We start from the raw sequence: 24,265 nt of genomic DNA on the forward strand, positions 1-24,265 counted from the left end.
ATTACATAAAACTTTTTCTGCCCTGCTTCTGGTGAAGGCTCATTGAGTCAGGTGCTTTATTTCATTGACTTCGCTGTCCTTTTATATTTTGTGCATGATCACTTTTCCCTTTTGCACTACTGCGTCCCTGTTTCGTACAGAGAACTTAGAACATGGCACGCCTTTCCCTTGGAGAGGAATGTCCCTTCTTTATCCCAGACCGCTGGGGTGATGCTTGTTCAGGACACGGCTGTTTGGTATCCAGGCCTGGAGTCTAAGCGCATTACGGGATGTGCACTGGCTCAAGGGAAAAAAAAAAAAAAAGGCATTAACTTAGTCTTTGGGGAGAAGAGCAGATTTACTTCTGTATTCAGCTCACTTTTACCTTTAGGAGTCTTCTCCAGTAGTTAGCCTGGAAGTGTCATCATGACCTAATCTTAGAAAATATTTTGGGGTCACTGCTGAAAGAGGTTTCTGACCTGCTTCAGCCACTGTCCCCCGACTGCAAAGGCTGCAGTGTCCCCGTCACCCTCCTCGGGCTGTTACTGCTTCTTGGTACCTGAGCCTTAGGTATGCAGTTATTCATGGTATCTTGCAGCTATCTCAAATTTTAAAGTTCTCTCTACATGTTACTTGCCCTTTGACAGGTGGCATGGGGACAATTCCAAGAGTGATCTGGTGACACAGTGTCAGGGACAGAGGGGTTACCTGGGGCAGCTGGGGAGAATATGTTTACTCGGTCAAAACCGCAGGGAGCGGTCTGTTTGGGCATGCACTGAGGTTGTAAAAGCCTATGGGTTTTACTTCTTGCACCGTTTCCCAGAGATTATTTCTGTTTTGTGCTATTATTCTATTATTTTTATATTTCTAAATACGGATTGGCCTCCACACAAAGCCAAAGTCAGGTGAACTTGTCCATGTGTGCGGATTTGGGTCCAAACTTGAAATACAATGTGAAGGGCAGGGATACTGATGGTAATAGCTTAAAATTAAAAGTATGGTTTTAGAATAATCTTGATGTTTAACTCTCCTCTGTGCGGCCCCTAGCAAATCCATATTCTACCCCACATGCAATTATCAGCATATTTTGAAGGCCCTCACCCCAGCCACAAGGAGCGGAGGTGTGTTTTAAGCAAGGTAATCCCATTTGTCAGGCAGCAGATTCATATATACGGGCAGGTGGTTTCTTTTTTTTAAAATTAAAAAAAAACCAACAGGTTTTAAGGCTCATGTGTAGCAATGTGTAGTGAGACTAGATTGAAACTGCATGGGAATAAGCTATTTACATGACGAACACACTGGTTTTATTTGTTGATTTGGGTGGGAGTCGAGTCTCAACAGACTTCTGCAGGTGCTGGGACCTCACCGAGACAATCTCCCTTCCCCAGCGCTCCTCCCGCTGCCCTTCCAGGTCGCCTGACCCCGGCACCTTCCCGGCCCCGTCGCATTCATCTCCAGCGACACCAGCTCCTCGTTTACCAAACAGGTGTTGCTTAACGTCTTTAATGGAAATTATGCAACCTAAATATTGACCTTATATTTGCATCCGTGCTTACTTGATGACTGACCTTTAGCCTTTTTGGCAGCTATACAGAGAGCGTTGCTGATGGGAACCAGCCGCAACAAAGGATATTCTTGTTGTGTCGCAAATCGCACACTACTGAGTCGCATTTGCAAGAGGGAGCAGGGGAATGCAGTATTATGTTCAGGAGCATAACCGTGTAGTGGCATAACTCTGGTAATTTTATATTGTTTCTGTTGTTGTCTTTATAACAGCCATCTTCCAGAGTCCACAGGTGGGTGATTAATCATACTGTGTGAGAAGATTAAGGAAGATTAAATTCTTGACATGCATATATATCTCCTCAACTTCACTAGAATTGCATTCATCTGAGCCTGTACTTAATTTGTTTTTTGTTATGTAACAAATCTGCCAATAGCAGTATTGACTTTCATTTTTTATTACTGAATTTATTTCTAGGCTTGTTTAGGTTAATCTGTCCCCTTGTGTCTTTTTTGGCGAGGTTCTTTTAAATCTCATCTTAAGAGAAAAACTATTTCAATGTTCAGTTGCAAAAATCTCTTTAGTTTAATTGTCCTGAAATCTAAGAAACTTCTTTGACCACCAGTAAAACCGGAGATTAAATACTTGCTTTATTTACTATGTTATTTATCGCATTGCTACTATTAAGACTGAACAAATCAAGAGGGTAATGTCTGAATTTATAAACAGCTTTGGAAATGTGTTGGCTGTAATTAACACGATGGTCATTTTGCAGTAGCATTTTGTGTAAGGTGTCATTTGTATTCTGTTGATGAAACTAGAAATAGATGTTTGGATCTAGGATTATACAAATTACTTCCCTTTGAGACTATTAAACTAATAATTACTTCCGGGAATAAGAATTTTAATTTTAGCACTTCGGAACTAAAAATAATGATAGCAAAAATATAATAGATTTAATTTATAGCATCTCCTTCTTTATTATATGATGCCATAGAAGGCTTAGACTTTGGAAGTGATGCTTATTCCTGTGATAGGCAGAGCGGTGCACTCTTTTTAAAAACAGTCCTGGCAAAAAGAATACAAAACAGTTTTCTGTAGGAAAACCGTTCCTGCCGGTTTATTTCTCATGGAATCACCAGCAAATAAAAGAACTGTTACATTGAGGCTTTGGTTCAGTGTGGGATTAAGGGCACATCAGTAATATTGCTTCCTGTGTGGCTGTGTTCCAAACCACCTACAGCAGAGCTCACTATAAAAGATAAGATTTCCATTTAAGGTATTTAAAAAAAGGTATTGTTTTACCGAACACAATCTCTAACCTGAGGTTCTTATTTTCAGATTCCCGGTAAAAATCCAGCATAGTGATCTTGCTTTTGATAATAATCATGACCTACTTTCAGTGGATGTCTTCATTTTTCAGGTGAAGCATCTAATTAAATATTACCTTAAAATGTAAATGCAGAGAGTGAACACATGGCAGGGATTTCTCTGCGTGTGTGGGGAAAAGGCGGCTCCAGATTGAGAGTTACGTCCGTTGAGATTTTAACATGAGGCTTGATACGTGGCTGGTATCATGTGTGAGGATTATATTTAAGCTTTCAGAGCAATGAAAGTCACTGTAGAAACTGCTGGATTATATTCACAGGGCAAATAAACTGCATGGGATCTGTTTCCTAAAACCAGAAATATCGGGGGCTCTTGATTAATGATGCAGTACTGAAAAAAATTACAGAACAGTTACATGGTGCTGCAAAAAAATTTAAACTGTTCTCAATGTTGACTGTAATGGAGATGTTTATTGGCATTGAGGTGTTTTTAATGTACTGGATTTAGGAGTACAGTCCTGAGGACCAGTGGCCCGCTGCAGGGCTGCTTCTGCCGTTCTGGTCAGTACCGGGGGGGCTCTGCCCTTGCGCCCCAGCAGTCATCTCTTGCCTCATTTTTCAGCTTTTCTAGCACATGTAGCTTCAAGTAATCTCTTGTTTCAGTGTGACTAGTGCATTTTTAATTAATAGAAAAAAATAAAGGGCGGCTTATTTAATTCCGTGATTGATGAATTTCTGTATGTGAAACCTTTTTTCATAGTTTACACATCTAAAAAGAAAAGTTCAGAACTGTGGTACTGTAAAGACAATTTTTAGGAAGAAGTACCCAGTACTTCCCATTATGAAAGTCAGGTTTTAGCACTTGTAATTCAGCCTGGATGCTCTCTCTCCCCACACTCTACAAGGTGTGACTGCTTCCTGCTGACTTGCCTGGGAAATGTTGGCCAAGCAGTTCACCTGTTTCCAGAAAACGAATCAGAAAAGACGCTTTGTTTTGCCTTCATTTTGTATGATTGATCTTTTACTTGAGATTCTTTCCAGTCTCTTTGCTTCACTGCTTGGAGTACAGTTCTCTGCTTTCTCTCTACTAAGAGAGCTGGAAGGAGTTATGAACCAGGGTGCAAAAAAAATCCAAACCTAAATCCTCTACGAAATAATGTGCTGCTGGGCTGCCTCCTCACCAGGCTCACTCTGGTGAAACCTACTGAAAAAAAAAAAACCACAACAAAAAAGCAAAAGCTCTTCGGCCACATGTGAGAGGGCTTCTACTGTGCCAAGCTTAGATGCCATGCAGTTCTGCTTGCTGTAGTGTCTATGCATGAATTTGGCCACCTCAGTGAACCTCGCAAGCTGCGATGTAGGTGCAAGTGGAGGGTTTTTGTGGCATTTCCAAACAACTGGTGCTTATAATACAGCAAGTATCGGCAATCAGAATTTGTAGTGCGTTCCCTATAATCTGAGGCATTTTTATCACCTTGCAGAATTTTTCAGTGAGGCGCTTTTTAAGCGTTGGTGGTTATTAGCAACTATTATCAGCACCATTTTGTTCTAGGACTCTATTTCAAAAGTTTGCCACCTTGGCCATAATCCCAAGTGTTTCAGAAGATATATGGCTTGGATCTATGAAGTGGAGCCAATCTGTACTCGAGCAGAAAGCAGGAAATTTTCTGCTCCTGTTTCATTGCTTCTACTCTCTGCTTGACTGCAGAGCTCAGGAGACAGCGTAATACAGTAACAACTCCATGGGAGCGTGGGTGGAGAGACGGAGGACAGGAATAAGAGAAGACAGGAGATAAGAAGACCCAGTTGAAAAGGAAGAGAGGAGGAAAGCTGAAGGATGAATGATGAATATAGCCTAGGAAAGGAGTGGCATGTAGAAGGAGGAATCTCAGACACATGAATGGGAAGCAGCAGCCCCAGCTTTCACACGTCCCTCCCTGGAGATGCAGTAGCAAAGGGAAGACATTAAGTTCTGCTCTCCCCTTGGAAGAGTGGCAAAAGACAGTTGGTAAATGGAAAGAAAAAATAAAAATCCATGAAACTGATTTCCTCCTGTGCTGGGGTAGGAGAGTAGCTACCTGGGAAAGCATTAGGAGCTGTGGAGACAGCCCGTCTTTGTGTCCCAAAGCAGTCTGGGCTGTAAACTTGCAACAGACTGAGATAACGATTCACATAACTGTTCCTGAAGCTCAGAGGGTCGAGGGGTGGGTGCAGAAATCACTGGGTGTGGATTTCATTTATTTAGATAGCACATCTTGCCCTCCCTGGCCTGAGCCTCTGGAATGTGCCTTGATCCTTAGGGGCTTCCGAGATACAGGCTGGAGTCATCAATAACGCTGCGTTTTCCTCCCCAGCCTTAGCAGCGGTGGGCTCTGGGCTTGGGCTGCTTTGGTTGGTGGTGCCGGGGGAATAGTGCCCAAGCTCACCTTACAGGTCGTGCAGGAGTGTAACGGGAAGCTTCAGAGCCTGGAGGGTGCTGGGTTTACTGCTTTGAAAATGATTGTACAAACTCTTCTTGAAGTCATAAATGATCATCTGATAGATTTGCCATCTGCTAGGCCTTAGATAATTCATCTAAATTTACCTGTGTTAAAGCGTAGAAAGCTGTCCAGGACTTCTGAGCTTATTTTACATAGTGAAATATAAGAAGAGTTTGGTGCTTTTAGCCTCCTTATTAAATTGTAGGGGAAAATGAGTTTTCTTGCGTAGTTCCAACTTCTGATATGACTGAAAAGTTTCAAGAGAAGCAATTATTCTGAAAACCATAGATTTCCAGCATCTTGAATACCAGTCTCTCATTCACAGCGTCTTGTTTATTTAATAGCAAGCACTCATGACCATGAAAAAGGTCTGTCCCCACTGAAAACAGCAGGCTTCTATTCAGATCCCAAGCTTCAAGTATTCAAGTGACTGTAAACAGAAGATAACGAATTTATAGGGTACCAGACCAGTAAAATTGATTACCTACTACTTCGGAGCAGAAGATGATCAATACCAGGGTTTTTTTTTAATTAATAATTCTCATTGGTTTTCCTGCTGAAAAAAAGAAAGATGGTTGAAATAAAATGCATGAACAAGATCATAGATCGTTCTCTTGCTATTGAATTTAACATATTTGAGTTTTAACCATTCATTCTGGGGTGTCTGTAGGGTTTTTGTAAATGTGGTTGATCTAAATGTGAAAACTTTTTATTGATTCAGTAACTGCCTGAATTTGGCTGTGACATTTTAGCTGCAAAGATCAAATTATAATAAAAATGTGGCAAACATCTCTGAATATCTTGGAAATCTACTACCATGAACCATTGGGGAAAAAAGGTGAATTTCATCTTCTGGACTTTTACAACAATGTATGCCTGAGGTTAGGATTGAGTCCCAAATCATCAGTAGCTGCAAACTGTGTTTAGTACATCCTAAATTGTACAGCTCTTCAACAGTTTTACCTTTACATTTTGACACAGTTCAGGTTTATAAGGAAGTCTGAATCTATATCGAAATGCAGAGAAATAAATTTCTCATCGTTATTCCCTCTGGATTCCTGTTGTCAGAATGAGTGGGTGTTCACGTCAGGAGGTAGAATAAATGCTACTGCCTTGAAATGCTGCCTCTGCAGCTCCTAATGTTACTGCACTTGTCATCCTGAGCTTTCTAAATGCTCCAGTTTTGAGCTTGGAATAAATTTGTTCCGCTCATAAAAACACCCACATCTGTAGGAAGAAATGTGTGTGTGCACCTTTCTTTAGTTTCCATAATGTGGCGTGTATTTTCCCTCGCTAATTTTCCTCCCTTGCGCTGTTTTGATGTGCCATGTGACACTGGCCATTATTTATCTCTGTTTTTTCCTCAGGGTTGATAGTTGCCATGTTTTGTTAAGATCTTGGATGCCAGAATTCCTCTTGACTTCTTACTTATCTGTTCACCTGTATTTTAATCACCCTGTTCAAAAATTATTTTAATAAAAGAGTCATTGAATAATTCAATAGAGAAGAGCAGATATGAATATTCAGTTTAAAGGCAGCAAGTGCTGAGGACTTTTCAAACTTCCCACTGTCATGAACAGCACAGGATTACTATCTTAGAGATGATGGTAACTGGATTCTCCTAAAATGATTTTTATTTACCAGAAATATCCAGGATGGCATTATAGTTGGACAGTATCACCATATAATTAGTTTGCTGTTATTGGTATAATTAGTCAGTGCAACGTTAATACAACCACCTGCATTTCTTGTAAAAATAACTAACCAACACTTGGTCTTCTGCAGGAATAGCTGTTAAATATCATCGGGCAGAGGAGGAGGCAGAGGTTAAGATCCCAGGGTTTTATCATAGCTGGCACTGATTTACTACAAGCCTGCAGTAAGTCACTTAGAGCCCCTGTGATTAATTTTTCATCATGAGATAGTAGTGGGATTCATATTCATAAAGGTTTCAGGCCGTGCTTTAAATCTCTGGGAATCCGAAGGTGGACGCAGACATCGTCATTGTGTGCTAAAAAAAATAATAAATACAATGTATTTGACGTCCTCCGAGTTTCTCAATTATCTTTTAATGAAGAATGGAAAACTGTTTTTACCAGGATTGTAGATACTGCGTGTTTTATTCTGACTTTTACCCCTGACTACTGTAGGAAAACTGAGATGTTGATGAGGAAGCAGATACTGTTTCCTGTGTTTCTTTCCCTTCTAATACAAGAAAAACTCCCTCGCATATTAAGGCTTTCTGCATGCAGTACAGGGAAATGTTTAAAATGCAATGTTTTTAACGAGCTCGTCCCTTTCTCTTGGTGCAGCCATGCGCTTGTTCCTCTGTTTCCCTGAGCTATTGCACATGACTTGCACTCCAAGCAGCTCGGAAGATGTGGTAACCAGAATATCTGGCATAGCCAGACCCTGGAGGTGCTCTGTGGGTTCCCGTCTCAGCTGAATGGACCATTTATACCAAAAGAAGTATTGCCAGCAGGTCGAGGGAGGTGATTCTACCCCTCAACTCTGCTCTGGTGAGACCCCACCTGGAGTACTGTGTCCAGCTCTGGAGTCCTCAGCACGAGAAGGACATGGACCTGTTGGAACGGGTCCAGCGGAGGGCCACAAAGATGATCAGAGGGCTGGAACACCTCTCCTGTGAGGACAGGCTGAGAGAGTTGGCGTTGTTCAGCCTGGAGAAGAGAAGGCTCCAGGGAGACCTTATAGTGGCCTTCCAGTACCTGAAGGGGGCCTACAGGAGAGATGGGGAGGGACTCTTTATCAGGGAATGTAATTACAGGATGAGGGGCAGCGGTTTCAAACTGAAAGACGGGAGATTTAGATTGGATATCAGGAAGAAATTCTTTACTGTGAGGGTGGTGAGACACTGGAACAGGTTGCCCAGGGAAGCTGTGGATGCCCCATCCCTGGAAGTGTTCAAGGCCAGGCTGGATGGGGCTCTGAGTAACCTGGTCTAGTGGAAGATGTCCCTGCCCATGGCAGGGGGGTTGGAACTAGATGATCTTTAAGGTCCCTTCCAACCCAAACCATTCTATGATTCTATGATTTAATTATTGGTCCTCTGCACCTGGATGGACAAAGGGATGTTTCTGCACCCAGAGGTGTTCAGCCCATGCCTAATGTACCCCAACAGCACTGGGTTCAGCCCAAAGTCCCTTGTGAAGGTTGAGGTGGTCCAGGTGTCCGACCTGACAGCTGATGGCAGAGCACAGCAACTTGCCTGCAGCGTAAGCCTCACTGGAGGCTGTCAGAGACCACAGAAACGCTGTAAGGAGCAGGTTCAGCGCCTCGTTGCTTTTTTATCTAAAGGTGCTAGTGTTCGCTTACAGACAAGTAAAGAATAATGTCACTTTTGGAGAGCTAATTGGTGGGAAACTGGTCTCAAGGGCACCACACAGGATCTTTGTGGCTGTGCAACTGTGTTTCTTCACCCCGCGTGACTGTCCAGAGCTCCAGCACGGCGTGTGCGTAGTATAATGGTCTCCAGTTCAATTATATGACCACCTCCATAGCTGACCAACTAGGAGTCTTGTACAGCCTGGCACAGGCTCTGTCTCCTAAAAGCACTGGAGCAAAGGTGTATGGAAAAACACTGCATGGGAAACTCTGTCTCTTCTTCCCCTGCAGCCATATCTTTTGATTTTTTAGTTCCTTAATCCAAGTCCATGTCTAATTTTTGAGGGAGCAGCAGATGCTGAATTGTTATCTAGTGTGTCATTTGGTTTGCTAGGAGAGAGCGCCCTAAGTGTGCAGGGGACTATCCGTGTAACACTGGATGATTGTGTGAGAATAAAACCTGTAGAGACAGAGACCATTTACTGGGTTATGCGTGTCACCTAATTCCAAGATGTGCTTCTGTCAATCATCCGCACACCTAAAAGTGTCTTGCAATTCTCCTTTGACTGCTAAACTTTAACAGTCTCCGTGAAATAGTCTACATTTTGGAAGACTTATTACTGCCATCAAAATAATGAGTCCAACACCTACATAGTTCTCATTTATCTGTGGCATTTTTCGTCTTTCTTCTTAGATATTGGAGATCACGTTTTTTTTTAAAAAGACTAGAAACTTTGTGTTTACGCTAATAACAGGTCCAACCCAAACCTCTAGGTCAAAATAAGATACTTATCCAGGATCCTAATCCACAGGTTTTCAGTGGGCCAAAAATGACCTTTTTTTTTTTTTTTCTATTGGATATGAGAGATTATTTGGGTTGCTTGGGAGACAGCTGTATAATACCAAACTCACAGGATGCCACTTCTATAGCAATTCTTGTACTCTGAACGTGTAGAGTATTAGATGTTTATTCACAAACTCGGATATATTAGTTGTAGTCAGGTTGTTATGGTGCTCTGACTTTGACCTTTAATTTCCACAGGTACCTTGACAGAGCATCCCAGCAGCAAGGAAAAGGGCAGAGAGGTATCGCTGTTTTAAAAAGCTGACTAATTATCCTGAAGGTTATACGGGAAACACCAATTTTCTGCTAAAAAAAAAAGGTCGATGCATATTGTCGCTTGTAAAACAAGCAACAGATTTTGGTTAAAATCCGACTGCTGCTGTAAAGGAGACTGACTGGAGAACCACAACCACACCAGTGTGTGGGTGACATTAAATGTCAGAGCACTGATGGAACTGGGAAGGAGGGAAAGGGGTTTTTTGGCTTTACCGTGCCCAGGAGGGACGGAGTGGTGTCAGGCCCTGGGTGGTGTGTAGCTGGAAATCTGCCTTGCCTTTCTGCCTGCTGAAAGGAGTCACTCGCAGTGATTTGGCTTAGTACATGAAAATGACATTTCAGGGTACAAGTGGAAAAGATAGAGAGTGTACAGTCCTGGAGCCTAAACTCCCCTGCGTATTTGGTGAAAAGGAGACCTCTTTTAGTTTTACATTTCGTGAATTTATTTCCTAAATTCAAGGTACTCCAGAGAACATGGGTTCCTGCAGGACGGAGGTTTGAAGGGTTCAGGTTTATGAGGCAGGGGACAGTTGGGAAGGGCTGATCCTGAACTCAGGAGAGCTGATGAAATGCTCGCGTTGACTCCACAAATTTGGATTCAGACGGTAGGTGATGTGAAACAGGCATAGGAATAGGGGACTGGACCGAGGGGGCTATTTGCAGTTGTCTCCGGTTTCATTGAGAGTGCTTGTTTAGCGAGCCAGGAACATCTCTTGTCCGCAAGGGATTGACTCCCAGTTCCTGCTGAGCTGCCAGAGCTGCAGGAGCCAGAACTGGCCGTTCTTCCAGCGCTGCCCGTGATGCGGCAGCCTCCCGTGCCGAGGTTGGCAGCCCCTCTTCGACTGCTGCGCGCAGCTCTAGAACACCTTCCAAAGAAGAAAATATTTTAAAAATAGAAACAACACTTCTTATTAGTAACAAGAACAGATGTTGACCTCAGATGCCACGTCTGCTTCAGGTATCCTGGGTGCTCTTCAGCGCCTTATGCAAAAGCAGCCCTGGAGCATTTATCCCAAATGCACCTAGCTCCCCTCTGCCTCTTTTTTTGGAGGGAAGCCTCTTTCTTTTCTCTTTCCCTTTCCCTGGAGGCCCTTCTTCCTACCCCAGACCTCACATCACAGCACGCGATGCCACCTAAAGTTGTGCGTGCTCCCCATGTTGTTGATCTGCTTGAGATGTCACCAGCTGACGATGGAGGAACCAGGAGTCTCCAGAAGTTTTGCAGGCATTTACTTGGGAGGTGTCAACCAACACGTAAAGGTCTGGACAGCCCCTTGGGCTGAGCTGGTAGTCCCGCTGTTATCTTCTGGTGCCCTTCTTCCTGTCTCCTTCCTTCTTTATTGTTAATATATTTTTGCAGACTGTTCACCAGCGGCTCTCACTGAAGCATCTGGTCTCCTCCAGGCTGCTTCTTGGTCCTGGTTCCTTCACTTCTTTGAGACTGAGAGGAAAACCGTCTCTAAAGCGTGGAATAACATGGTATTTTTGGTGATGGACAGGGATTGTGTTTTCAGGTTTTTAAATCCCTGCTTGTCTCCAGATTTTAAGTGTGAGGGTATGTGCCCCCTGGATTCGTTTTGGGCAGCTGGGTCAGAGGGAGCCATGAGCTCTCCTGATTTCTCATGACAATTATGCAGTAATCTAGATTTTGGGTGTAAGAAAGGGGCAGGCTGCAGGGCTCAGTGTTTCATAGCTGTCTAGGCAGGCTGCCTTTCAGTTTGCGTTAGGTCCGCGTAAGACAGACGGGCACAGCTCTGTCTACAGCTGACATCGCCGACGGGGTGGGGTGGGAGGGAGAAGAGCGCGTCACACAGTCAGAAATCTGCCTAACGCTCCCTCCTAAATACAGCCCAAGAAAGGTTCCTCTTCCCGGTGGCTGCGTAGCAGACAATTGCACATAAATGCGGACTGTTAAAATTCGTATCTACGTATAATTATGTTGCGTCCCCCGCTGACTTTGTCCACTTTTCTACTTGGTTTGTGTGCAGCATTTGCTTAGTTTTTTTTACTACACGGTGGTCTCAGTGCTGTTGGCAGTCGCAAGGAACAGCAGAGGAGAAATTCCTTCCATAGGAAAGCCACAGATTAAACATAATGGCTCTCCTGGAAGGGGCAGTAGTTGATGCCGAAGCGTTTCAACTTTCTTCATTTGCTAATGCTGTAAAAGTTGGCAGCTCTTTAAATTGATGACGGTCCTCTAAATTCATCAAGCTTTTGATTTCTTTTAAAATAAGTAAACCATCAGAATGCCAAAGTACCTTTGGAAAGAGGAGCATTGTGATATTAAGTTCATCTAGAATTTACATAGAAAAACACAGCCTATGTGTTAATTGTTTCACTTCAATGCCTTTTGCTGATATTGAGAGCTTAGAAGAGCTCAATAGTGATGTCAATTACTTGGGTATAAATCCAGAAAATGACAGCGGAGTTGGTCCAGATTTACATAAGTATAAATGAGATTTTAAGAAACGACTGCATAGTTTCCTTTCAGGCTTTAGATCTAATTATCTTAATTAGCCTCTCAATTCAAGGGTCTAATTTCCACTATGGTTAATGAATTGCACTTGTACTTGGTGACTGAATTATCTTGCCATTTTTTTAGGGAATATTCTAACGACTCATAATGAGAAAAATAGCCTCAAAGTTCTCCAGCTTTGTTTTTCCAAGTATAAAGACTAAATATAGTATGTGTTTCCCAGAAAATGTGAGTGGCGGGGATTAGTAATTCATGAACCACATGGCCCATTTACAGTCCTAACAGCACAGAATTCACCGTGGCATGGAGCACATCAAACAAAACGACTGGATTGACTTTCATGCATTTAAAACAATGAGGGATAAAGGCTTAATCCAAGCTGAAACTGCAAATGCTCCCTGGGCTCAGTTAACACTGATGAAAATATTGAATAACGGCTAAGAAATGAGCTGGAAACTGAATTTTGGAAGGCTGAAAAATAATGAATAAAAGCCCCAAAGTATTAAAAGTTGTAGTTGAAGTTGTGTTCTGTCAGAAGGCTGTCGTTTGCTCAAAGAAGTCTTAGAAAGTCCTCCCCAAACCCATGGCTTGTATTTCGTTGTTGGTGGTGTAAATCCCTGCCAGCCCGTTTGCAGAGGTAGCACGTTGTCATTATGAGCAGCCCTTGGAGTCTACGCTATTTGTTAGCAGTTGATCATTTTCACGTGGTTTTCTTTTAAAATAGACCTCAGCGCTGGGTTGCAGGGTCCCCGGTTCCTCAAGCCTCATTAAGGAAGGGATGCCCTTGCGTTTTAAGCTTGCTGCCCCGGGCAGGGGTGGGAAGCAGAGCAGAGCAGTGCTCCTCAGCGAGGTGACTGCGTCCCGCCTGCTGTCGGTGGAGGAAGGTGGACTTGTGCGGCAGCTGTTGGCGGGTCTCCAGGCCGTCGAGGTGACAGCGGTGGCTCTGAGCGAGGATGGCAGAGCACGCTCCGAACCCCCATGGAGGGAGGTGACACCAGGCAGACGCCACTGTGTCACGCAGCGCTCAAGCGCTGCGACCGTCTTCACGTCTTTTTATTTGTATAGTACCCCTGCAATGCCAGCAAAGGAGCAGCAAGCTTCAGAAGCCCCAAAATGATCAGGTAGGCTACTGGATCGAATACCTTTAAATGACTGCCGTATCTCCAGTTCTTGCAACGCATACTGCAAGCCTGGTCTTTGCCGTGTTGCCGTAAAATAATGCGGCAGCTCGAGCAGGAATTACCGTCCTTCCCAACAGAGGTAATGAGAATTATCCAACAAAAGCACTCCTACACACCGTCTTAAAATATTGCGTATTGTATCCTCAGAACTGGCCCTTTCGCTAATTACCGCCTCGTCTTGTTCTCCCCAGCCGGCTTCTTCGAGTGCAACCCGCTATTTAAGCCTGCCTCCGTGCGTGACTTCAACCCAGTCTTTTTCTAACGTCACGCTCTTGGAAAAGCTGAGGTTGGTCCAGCTGCACCTCCAGTAGCTGTGAGTAGGAGACGGTATTTGTTTGCTGGTTTCTGTCCCTTTGTAGCAATAACCCAGCTCCTCCTTGGAGCAGATTGGCCGCGGTGCCTTTGAGTTTCATTCGGTGCCTCTGCTTTTGCTTCAGGTATAAATCAACCACAGCGGGCATTTGCTGCCTGCTGTACTACAAACCGTCAGATATTATCCGTCAGCGCTGCACACAATTTTGCGGCAGTTCGGTAAACAGCGTCCGCGGCTGCTGTGCTCCGAGGGAGTCAGAGCCCTAGAAATGAGCTGTTTCTAAACGGTGGGGCATAAACTAGGCCTTTCTTTACTCAGCCGAAGCGCATAAAGCAACTGATTGCTGGAAATATTTCTCTCCAGCCTTTTCTTCACTGCAGAAGAGGCACATTCTGAATGGCTGTTAGAGATCCAAACCGCGTATGTGCCTTATTTATTGTAGCATTTTAATCGTCTAGCTCCTGTGATGCGAATACAGATGAAAAAGGCACCTTTTCCCACGTGTGGTTTTTGTTCTTGGTGTATCCAGTGCAGCAGGTTTATCCGTGGAAAACCCAAACCCCATCTTTTTGCATTACCATTTCTTGCGCTGGAATCCGCTAATAATCATGCATCTCCATGCCCCACTAAAGAAAGCAGCGTGGCATGAAAACCTCTCCTGGGCTTGTCCGCCTTTAGGAGCTGGGTGTGAGGGAGGAGTTATGCTGGACACCCGGACACCGGTCCCTGGGGTCACAGCTGGCTCCGGCCGAGCACCAGCCCCGCTTTCCCCCGTCTCTCACTGCCTGTGGGCTGATGATAGGAAGCAGCTGGCATGGCGGGCGTTCGACTTGTCCCTGTGCCGCGGCAACCCCTGGCATCAGAAAAGCACAAGCACGGGTTTGCTGCTGAAACCTCCAGCCTTTCCTCCGGTTAAAACCTGGGTTAAGCAGTAGGAGCCTCCCGAGGCACGTGTGAATGGTGTCACAGATGGGAAGTGGACTCCAACTGTGGTTTTGATGGCTGATGGCAGAAGCCTTGCTGTGCCTCACCTTCCCACCCGGACCTTTCCACCATGTCTAGAGAAGGGTTTGTCCTTTTTACGTTATTTTTAATTGCCACCTCTGGCCTTATCCTGGGTGAATCCCTCTACTTGGTTTTTGAACCCCGGGTTTTGCTCCCTGAGGCAACATGAGGTTTATAGAGCAGTGGTGGGTTGAGTGAGGACCCGCTTCTTCTGGTTTACATTAACCTGAGCGGCAGGTCACTTTCTGTGTGTCCCTTCTAGGGGGACTAGGGATTTTATAGTCCTCATACCCCTTCCCCTCCTTCATTTCACATTTCCAAGCAGAAGAGTATAATCTTTCTCGTATAAAGCCTTTCTATGCCTCTATGTTCATCCCTGTCACCTTTTTCTTTATATTTTCTATCCCTGATATATATATAGAGAGAGATACATTTGAAAGAACTGATCGGAACAGTGCGTGATACCCAATGCATGCACGTGCCCCGGCTTGTTGCTGTCACAGGATGGTATTTCCTCTCCTCCTCGCCCCAACTTTGCTTCCCTTGCGACCGTCACTTACCTCTGAGCTGGCACTTGGTGATCCCCAGTGCCTTTGAGCTCTTGGTCCTGAGTGCCCACAGCTGGCCCGCTGCCACCGCAGTGGATGGAGTGTGCCCACGCGTGGGCGGTGGTGGGGGGCACTGTACGTGTGCTGATGAACTTCATCTCTCCATCACTACCCAGCTGGACACCACAGGGCTGTGATCTGCAGCTCGCCCAGCACCAGAGCGGGTAGTCCTCCCTGTCCCTGAGCAAGCCCCTTCTCAGGACCTGCACTGTGTTTTCCTCTCAAAGGCCGGGCAGTGGCTGCTGAGGGCAGACGCTGGTGGGCAGTAGGAGAACACAGAGAAGGCAGCGTCTGTGATGGTCCAGCAGCGCTGGTAGGCAGTCCCGGCACTCGGGTGTTTTATCACCTTCCAGAGAGGAAGGATCAAAAATGGTTTTAAACTAGAGCAGGGCAGGTTTAGATTAGACCTTAGGAAGAAGTTCTTTACAATGAGGGTGGTGAGACACTGGAACAGGTTGCCCAGAGAGGTGGTGGAGACCCCATCCCTGGAGACATTCAAGGCCAGAGTGGATGGGGCACTGAGCAACCTGATCTAGTTAAAGATGCCCCTGCTCACTGCAGGGGGGTTGGACTGGATGACCTTTAGAGGTCCCTTCCAACTCAACACTGGGAAAGGAGCCAACTAGTGCTGCGAGGCCCAGCTATTTGATCATATCTCGAAAAGGTTAGGATGCTGCGGTAAAACTGATGTGTGCTGCTGAGCGGTGCGTAACCACGCAGGCTGGCAGGGCAGGGGGGGCTGTGCAGGAGGGAGATCTCCTCCTCCGGGCCCTGAGTGGCCGTTGCTCCCCATGTGCCTGAGGAATGCCACGTCTGCACTCGCAGCCTGGCTTCTTCCCACCTGATCCTCCTAATCCACCAAGTCCGTGGGGTTAAAAACACCCTGGCTTGCAGGACAAATCAAGACCGAACAGCTCAAGCGACAAGAATTTGTCATCGCTGTAGTATCGAGCTAGCAGGCAGCCTTTTGCAGTGCAGGCTGCTGCCCAGGAAGAGCCAACAGTTGCTTGTAGAGCGAGTAACGTGAGAGCTGAGCCAGTATGGTGCCTGTCCTCCCAGCCCCTGCGCCTCTGGACGGGTTCGTTTATGGTGATAATTACGCCTTGTACAAAGGGCCGTGTTCTCCCCAGTCTGCCCCCTTCAACCAAGCCTCTGCTGAGCTTTTGGTCTTATTTTGGGAAGACCTTGACTCCTACCGCCACTTTAAGTGTTTCAAGAAGGCTCTGTCATGAAGGTCTGAGTTGCCCTCGGATGCCCCAACACCCCCTGGGATGAGAGAGTCACCTCTGAAGGGTGGCTTTGTCCCCGGGGAGCTCAATCGCTCCTTGAGGGTCCCCTCTTACCCTGACACAAGATGGTCCTTGCTGTGTGTTCAGCGCCTGGTAGTAGGTGGGATGAATCCACGCTCTTTCTGAGAAGTGTCCCATCCCTTTTGGCACAAGGCCAGGCACTGGATTCTTCCAGAGAAAAATAAATCTTTGGGGTTAATTAATACTTCCCTTACGCTAGCACAAATCTGCTGGAGTCATTAGAGCAAAGTAGCCAATTGAAAGGACAGTCTCTCGTCTTATTCTGAGTGAAGTCTCCAGAGGATTTATTTTCTTAATTTTGGTTCTTTCCCCTTTGATTTTAATTTAAGCATTTTCTCAACAAATAAAGACTTCCAAATACAATTTGCTCTGCATGAATGAATCACTGCCGTGCTTTTTCTCTCTTGCCTTCAAGTAATGTTATAGGATGAACAATGTTGCCCCTGCTGAGTAAATAGAAAATAATGAAGAAAATGAAGTGACATAAGTGAATCTCGCTATCCATTTTCAGATGAGATGACCGTAAGACAGAGGCAGAAGTCAGGAGCTGTCAACTGTGTGAGGCCTCCAACCAAAGAATCTCCCTGAAAAGCGGGAGCAAGCCTTACGTGCCTCTCCTGCACACAGGCAACAGGCATACATGTTGCAAAACCCGAGGACTTAGAGTAAATCAGACAGGAGGAGAAAATGCAGCTCCGTTTTCCCTGCCGTGGAGGTGGACGCTGCCGCAGCCGCTGCAGGGGAGTCGTGCGAAGCGGAGCAGCGAGGCAAACTCCAGGAGAACTCTGAGCCTCTTATTCCACTAACTCCTGCACGAGCAATTGGCATCAGGCTGGCAAGAGGTCAGCTGTGAGAAAGGAAAGGAAGACCGACTGGCTTCATTCTGGGGGGTTTGTTCGGTTTTTCATTTATTTTGTGTTCATCTGGGCTGCTTATGCTTTTTTTCTCTTTTCCTTTTTTTTTCTGACCTGTGCACCTACGGCACTTTCTCTCTCTCCTTCTCTCCCTACCTCACGTGTGCCTGACAAGCAGATGTTATGCTCTGTCAACTCATCTGCTGCGATGATTTCTTCATCCCATGAAACAGAATCCGGAAAAAACCTTTGTGAGAGCTGACCCTGGAGGAGCGCACGAGAAACCACGCGGGGCTGGCCTCCGGGGGAGGGCAGCTCCAGCAGGACCTGACGCCCCCCAGACCCCCTCCTGCCTCTACTTCATAGCTCTTTGATGGGGTAAACCCCTTCAGTCGCAGATGGCCTGCCGGCACGTTTTGGTTGTGGTAAACCCACGGCAGTCGTACGTTGCACAGGCAGCGCTCGCCCCGGTGTTCGCAAGGGGCTGTTGTGCCCATGTTGGAGAGCACAGGCTGCATGGGGCTGGTGGTTCAGCTCTCAGACCAGGCCACCAGCTCACTCGTTTCTCCTACTGAGGTGTTCCTACCCTCCGCATGGCCCGAAGCAACATCTCTGGTCTCACGGGAGGGATGCAGAGCTCCAGCGGTGGCCTCCCCCAGCCTGCCTGCACCTCTGCCACCAGGTCTCCAGAGAAGGGCTGCTGCAGGCGCTGGGGAACCTGCTCCAGCCGGATTCGAATAAATCTTGTCATAGAATCGTAGAATTGCTGAGGTTGTAAGGGACCTTTGAGATCATCTAGTCCAACAATCAACCTACCTCTGACAAAAACCATCACTAAACCATATCTCTAAGTACTAAGTCCACCCATCTTTTAAATACCTCTAGGGATGGTGCCTCACCCACTTCCCTGGGCGGCCTGTTCCAATGATTAATAACCCTTTCAGTGTAAAAATTTTTCCTAATATCCAATCTAAACCTCCCCTGGCACAACTTGAGGCCATTTCCTCTTGTCCTTCGCACCTGGGAAAGATGACTGCGAAGGACGTCTTGCATCGCAAGATGCAGCAAACCTCTTCATTCCCCTGTCCTCCTGTGTGGCTGCAGACCTGTCCCACCTCGTGCTTCCGTCTGTTCTAATGTCTGTACCCGTCTGCACATAATAAAAGCACCCAGTCCCTGAGACAGCTTCTGAAGAAGCTGCAGATGTGTGGCTTCATTGAAATGACTTGGGGGTTTGCCTCAATGCACTATGCAGATTTACTTTCCCATTTGCTAATTAGGGCCACGGCAATGGCACAAGCATTAGTCATCCTCAGGCAGAAATTGCTGCAGAGCTTGTGGGCGCCTGGTCCGTAGGTGTTTCTCGTTCATTTACATCCCCTAGCACTGACGTGACGGTTGGTGTGGATCAGGCGAGCTCTAGGGGACCTCTGCCCATCGGTGCCTGCAGCAGGGCTCTGGGCTGTCCGGCCACGCAGCTGAACATCCAGCTTGGTGCTTCCTCCAGCTGACAGGTGCCTTCCCGCAGGGGAAGGAGAGGAACGAGAGCTGCTTTTTCTGCTGTGTCACCTCGGCTTCGCTGAGGCATTGGCTGCCGGAGCGAGCCGTGGGCCTGGCAGAGGGGCAGGACACGCTGCGCCCCGGCAGGCGGCCAGCACGTCTACAGCTGCCAGCTGGGGCTTACTCATGGCCGGCCTGGTCATCCCGGGACACCTCAGCAGGTCTGAGGCAGCCCGGATGGGGGTGTGCCATCACCGTTTGACCGGGCACTGCTGAATTAGCCAGAGGACTCATATACTTTGGCCGCCAGGCACAAGGGGCATGTCACCTGCTGTCCCTGGGGACGCTGCACCCAGACTCAGACCTGTTCGCCCAAAGCAATGGGAGAGGGGCCTTGTGGTGGGGTGGCTCGTGGGCAGCTGCACGCTGGGGGGGCCCTGCCTGCTGTTTCCATGCTGGCTGCTGTGCCGGCGAATGGCTCCGTGCCACGGCTCCCCCCACCTCCACACCCCCGGAGCACCGTGCTGCTGGCACGGGAGAGGCTCGGCACCGATCCGGGTCTGTCACCAGAGAGGCTCGGCACCCACCTGGATCTGGTGGGACCCGTGCAAGCTACGTGCATCCATAAAGCCTCCTGCCTCGGGGCGCAAGCTGCTGTGGACCGCACACAGGAAGAGTGTGTGTGTGTGTGTCTCTGGTCCAGGAGAAATAACACCAAACCTCTGGCTGCCTCTTGTGCCGTGAAAATGTGTCTGTGCTGGCCTGAGAGCAGTCACTCAGCTCCTCTGAACCTTTTGCCTTCAGCTTCTGCTTTCCACAGCCGGTTCACTCTCAGAGCTGGGCTTGTGGTCCTTGACGGCTGAGGCCAGTGGCCTGGGCTGGCTTCAGAGACTGCAGAGACACAAAAAATCACAGCTGAGCAAAAGCAGCATCTGCCCCCTCTGTCCTGAGCCCCAGCTGACTTCTGCTTTGCTTTGTCGAGATGCTCTACCAATAGTGTTTGCCATTGCCAATTTTCTCCATTTCTTTCTCTCCCTTGTCTCTAAAGAATTACTCTTGTGCCATTGCTGTTGCCCAGCTGCTTTGTAGTCACCTTGAGCACCCCTGTTATTTTCTTGTAAAGAGAGGCCCAAAGCACTTCAGTTTTCCTTTTAATCCCAACCATACCAGCTGAAGGCACCTGCCCAGGCTGTTGGTGCTTCACGAGGGCTCAGCTGTCCAGATGTGCATTTCCTCCAGAGCCTGAAAATGGGAATGCCACACTGGGCTTGTTCTGTCTTTTGGGCTTTCAGGAGGAATATGGATCTTCTGCCTCAGCTGGCTGGTTGGGGTTTTTTTTGACATTGCAGCCAGTTTTGTGCTGTGCTCTGATGGTGTTGATGCAGCAGCAGACCCTGAAGGGGTGTCCACCCTGATGTTGGGTGTGTAGCCCCAGTCTCAGCTCTGTTGCTGCTCCCTCTGCTTGTGCCCTCGGCCGGTCTGAGTCCTCGCCATCAGGGCGAGCGACCGCTACATCTGCAGCCTCCCAACCCAGAGCAGTGTCTCCAAGGGCTGTGTGGCTGGTGTGGCTCACAGCCACCTGCCCAGAGCTTGGTGGGGGGGGCTTCAGGTCCACCCCGGGCACCACGTAGCACCACCCGCAGCAAGGGCCAGTGGCCACAGGTGCAGAAACTGGCTGTCACACTCTCGGAGAGGGTGACTCACCTTCAGTCATGCTCATTTTACCCCTCTGAAGCTCAGCCCAGATTGTGGCTCCTAAAAATAACTGTATCTGGAGGGCAGGATCCACGGGAACATCTCCTGGCTGGGATTGGGGGCTACTGAAGCAGACGCATCTCTTGACTGACTGCCCAAGTGCTGCCCTCAGGACCACCGGAGCAGAGTCATCCTCTGGTATAGAGCACCTGGCACATGCCAGCCCTGCAGACATGGCTTCCTTTCAGCAGAGACGCCGTTCGCCCGGGGAGAGGAGAGCAGACTAAACGGTGCCTCCCAGCGCAGGCTGATCCCTGCCAGACCCTCCACTGCCAGGAAAATGAGCCGCTGGTATCTGGTTTACCCCTAGACCCAGTGTGAGACAAGCAAAACCCAACTAAAGAAACACCCCCCCCCAGAACCTAATCCACCTCCAAAAATATCCCCTGGCCAAAAGAGGACAGGTTCAGGAGGTTCTTGGCTGCGTGCGTTGCTTTAGCAGGTGAAAAGGAAAAAAAAACATAAACCTCAGGGTGGTGAGACCATGGGGGATGTGGGGTGCTCCGGGGCTCACCCCCAGGCACGGCGGGAGAGTGAGCGGTCCCCAGGTGAAAGCAGAGCCCCAGCACTTGGGTTTCGCTGCAGGGTGGTTTGCCAAGGCCACCCGTGGTCCCTGCCAGCACTTGTCCTCGTCCTCGGCATGCATCTCCTTCCAGGGTTGCTTGTGCTGGCTTTTCCCTTTCAAGTTGAAAAAAAAAAAAAGATAAATCCATCTCTTTCTGCCTAGCAGAGCTCTGCAGTTCCCTCACATTTCTTGCAATTTGGGACTGGGGCAGATATCACGAATTAACAGGAATAACCAAAGGCGTTTCCACAGCTCAGACTATTCGGGGACTGGCATTGGCATAATTTTGATGAAATACTGAGTCAGAGCCCCGGGGCTGAACGATGTTGCAGGTGACTGCAGGTGAAAGGAAATTGCTCACACACAGGTGTGAAAATTGGACGCACAAAGAAGCTGTGTTGAGGCCGGTGTCCCCCACCGCCCGGCCGGGGACCCAGGCGGCCACGCTGGAGGGAAGAGAGCCCGGGGAGGAGCTGGTGCAGCCACTGCCTGCAAACAGCAATCTGCATAGAAGAGCAAGAAAATGCTTTCCCTGTTTTTACCCTCTTTTGATATTTCTGCAAAATTGAAATCAGTCAGAAAACGCAGCAGGCTTCTTCTGAAGGTGAGCCATTTCATTCTGGCACAAGGAAACCAGCATCTTCAGCAGCGGCCGCCCCACAGTCTGTCACCGCTTGCTGCGCTCTCCGGCTGAGCCGGCATCATTTGCCCTCAGGGCAGGAGGAGAAAAGACTCTCCTCTTCATCCTCACATACCAGAACTTTCCAGGCTCCCAGGGGTCCGGAAAGTGCGAGGTGAGATACTGTCCCATCCCTCGTGTCTCCTGCACCCAGCTGCTCCTCGCCGGCAGCCCCTCTGCCTGAAGCAGCAAGCAGCCACCTGCCTCGTGGGGAGCGTTGCAGAAGCCCCTCGCTGGCCAAGGGGCACCCAGGCAAGGAAACCCCAGCCTGAGCTCACCAGGGGCCAGCTTGGCCTGCGTTACCCAACATGGGATAGTCCTGGGGTGGAAAAACCACAGCACCCTGTGGGGCTTGTCCTCTGCACTTAAACCAGGCTGTGTACCCAGCGCTTTTCCAGCCCGACATTGCACTTGGGACCTGCCTGTCTTGGCTCCCTTTTAGCCAGTGTGGCTGGCCGGTGGGGATGAAGGCAACTGGCTGGTTGTGTGTTTCCCACAACCCATCATAGAATCATAGAATCATAGAATCATAGATGTGTTGGGTTGGAAGGGACCCTTAAAGGTCATCCAGTCCAACCCCCCTGCAGTAAGCACGGACATCTTTAACTAGATCAGGTTGCTCAGAACCTCATCCAGCCTGGCCTTGAATGTCTCCAGGGATGGGGCCTCCACCACCTCTCTGGGCAACCTGTTCCAGTGTCTCACCACCCTCATTGTAAAGAGCTCCTTCCTAATGTGTTATCTAAACCTACCCTGCTCTAGTTTAAAACCATTGCCCCTCGTCCTATCGCTACATGCCCTTGGAAACAGCCCCTCCCCAGCTTTCCTGTAGGCCCCCTTCAGGTACTGGAAGGCCACTATAAGGTCTCCCTGGAGCCTTCTCTTCCCCAGGCTGAACAACCCCAAATCTCTCAGCTTGTCCTCATAGGAGAGGTGCTCCAGCTCTTTGATCATCCTCGTGGCCCTCCTCTGGACCTGCTCCAACAGGTCCATGTCCTTCTTGTGCTGAGGGCTCAATCACTAAATACCTATGGTGCTTCCTTGATCTGGAGTCTGTCTCTACATGCTGGAAGGAGCTTGGAGACGTTTAGCCGACCAGGTAGCTCAGTGCACCCCAGTAATGCGTCTGGCCATGCAAGGGGCTGCTTTGCATGGCAGGGAGGCTCCTCCAGCTCGGGAGCTCTGGGTCTGCACCCGCCAGACCATGTGGGTGCCCAACGCAGGGGCAAAGCACCCCGTGGTTTCTACCCTCTCCAAAAATGTTAGGGCAAAGAGAACATCCCTTGGCATCAGGAGACAGGCTCTGTCAGGAGAGCTCATATCTTCTATTAGACCAACAGAGACAGGCAGGAGAAAAAAAGCTGGCAATTTTTAGGGCACACAGGTGCATCTGGGTTTTTTCTTGAGTATTTTGTTTGGTCTAATAAAAGACATGACCCCTCCCTGCAAATCTTGCCTCTCCTCTGACCTTAGTCCATGGCAGTGGCAATGGCCTACTTGGCATTTTGTGCTTCTTCGCAGAAATGTGGTGGTAAATAAGAAAATGGTGGGCAAAGACACCCACTGAGTGCCCTGGAGAGATGGAGAGGAAGCACCATTGTGAGTAATTAAAAATGAATAAAATCTCACTTGTCTGCGTTTTCCCTGCTGCTTCTCGGGGGAGATGGCAGCAGAGGAGAAGGGCGCGGGCTATGCTCTGGGCCTGCTTTTGTTCTGAAGGCTTCCAGCAACAACTGGGGTTTATTTTTGTCCATAATGATGACTCCTGTCCTGCTCTGAACTTAGCAGCGTTAAGCCCAAACAACTGGCATGTCCTCGCTCAAGACTGCGGTGTTTTGTTCTCATTGACTCATATCACTGCCAAGCGGATATTGGTGTCTTTGCTGTTGTTAACGATTGTTAGCTACCATTAGGCAGTAAGATGTATTCTTAAGGCAGCTACCTCTATAAACACAGAATTATTGGGCTGGGGGTGGGACACACTGGACGCTGTGGGGAGCATTTTCACTTCACCTTATTCTTTGCAGACATGGAGACCGTGGGCTGCAACCTGTCCCCTTCTGCTGCGGCAGGTGGTCCCTCCCCGGCCACAAAGGCCAATGTGCGCTGCTTTTGGCTCTCCTCCTCTTCCATCCCTGCTAAAACAGCAGCCACAAAACCTCTGAGGAGCCCTTTCCTTTCCTCATGCAGCTTTTCAGGCTCTCTGCCCAGGGCCACTCAGTGGCAGAAAGTGGAGCTCAAGCAGGGACAGAGCTAGTTGTCGGGA

Source organism: Rissa tridactyla, chromosome 1 (genome assembly GCF_028500815.1).
Source record: "Rissa tridactyla isolate bRisTri1 chromosome 1, bRisTri1.patW.cur.20221130, whole genome shotgun sequence".
NCBI classification, from domain to species: domain Eukaryota; kingdom Metazoa; phylum Chordata; class Aves; order Charadriiformes; family Laridae; genus Rissa; species Rissa tridactyla.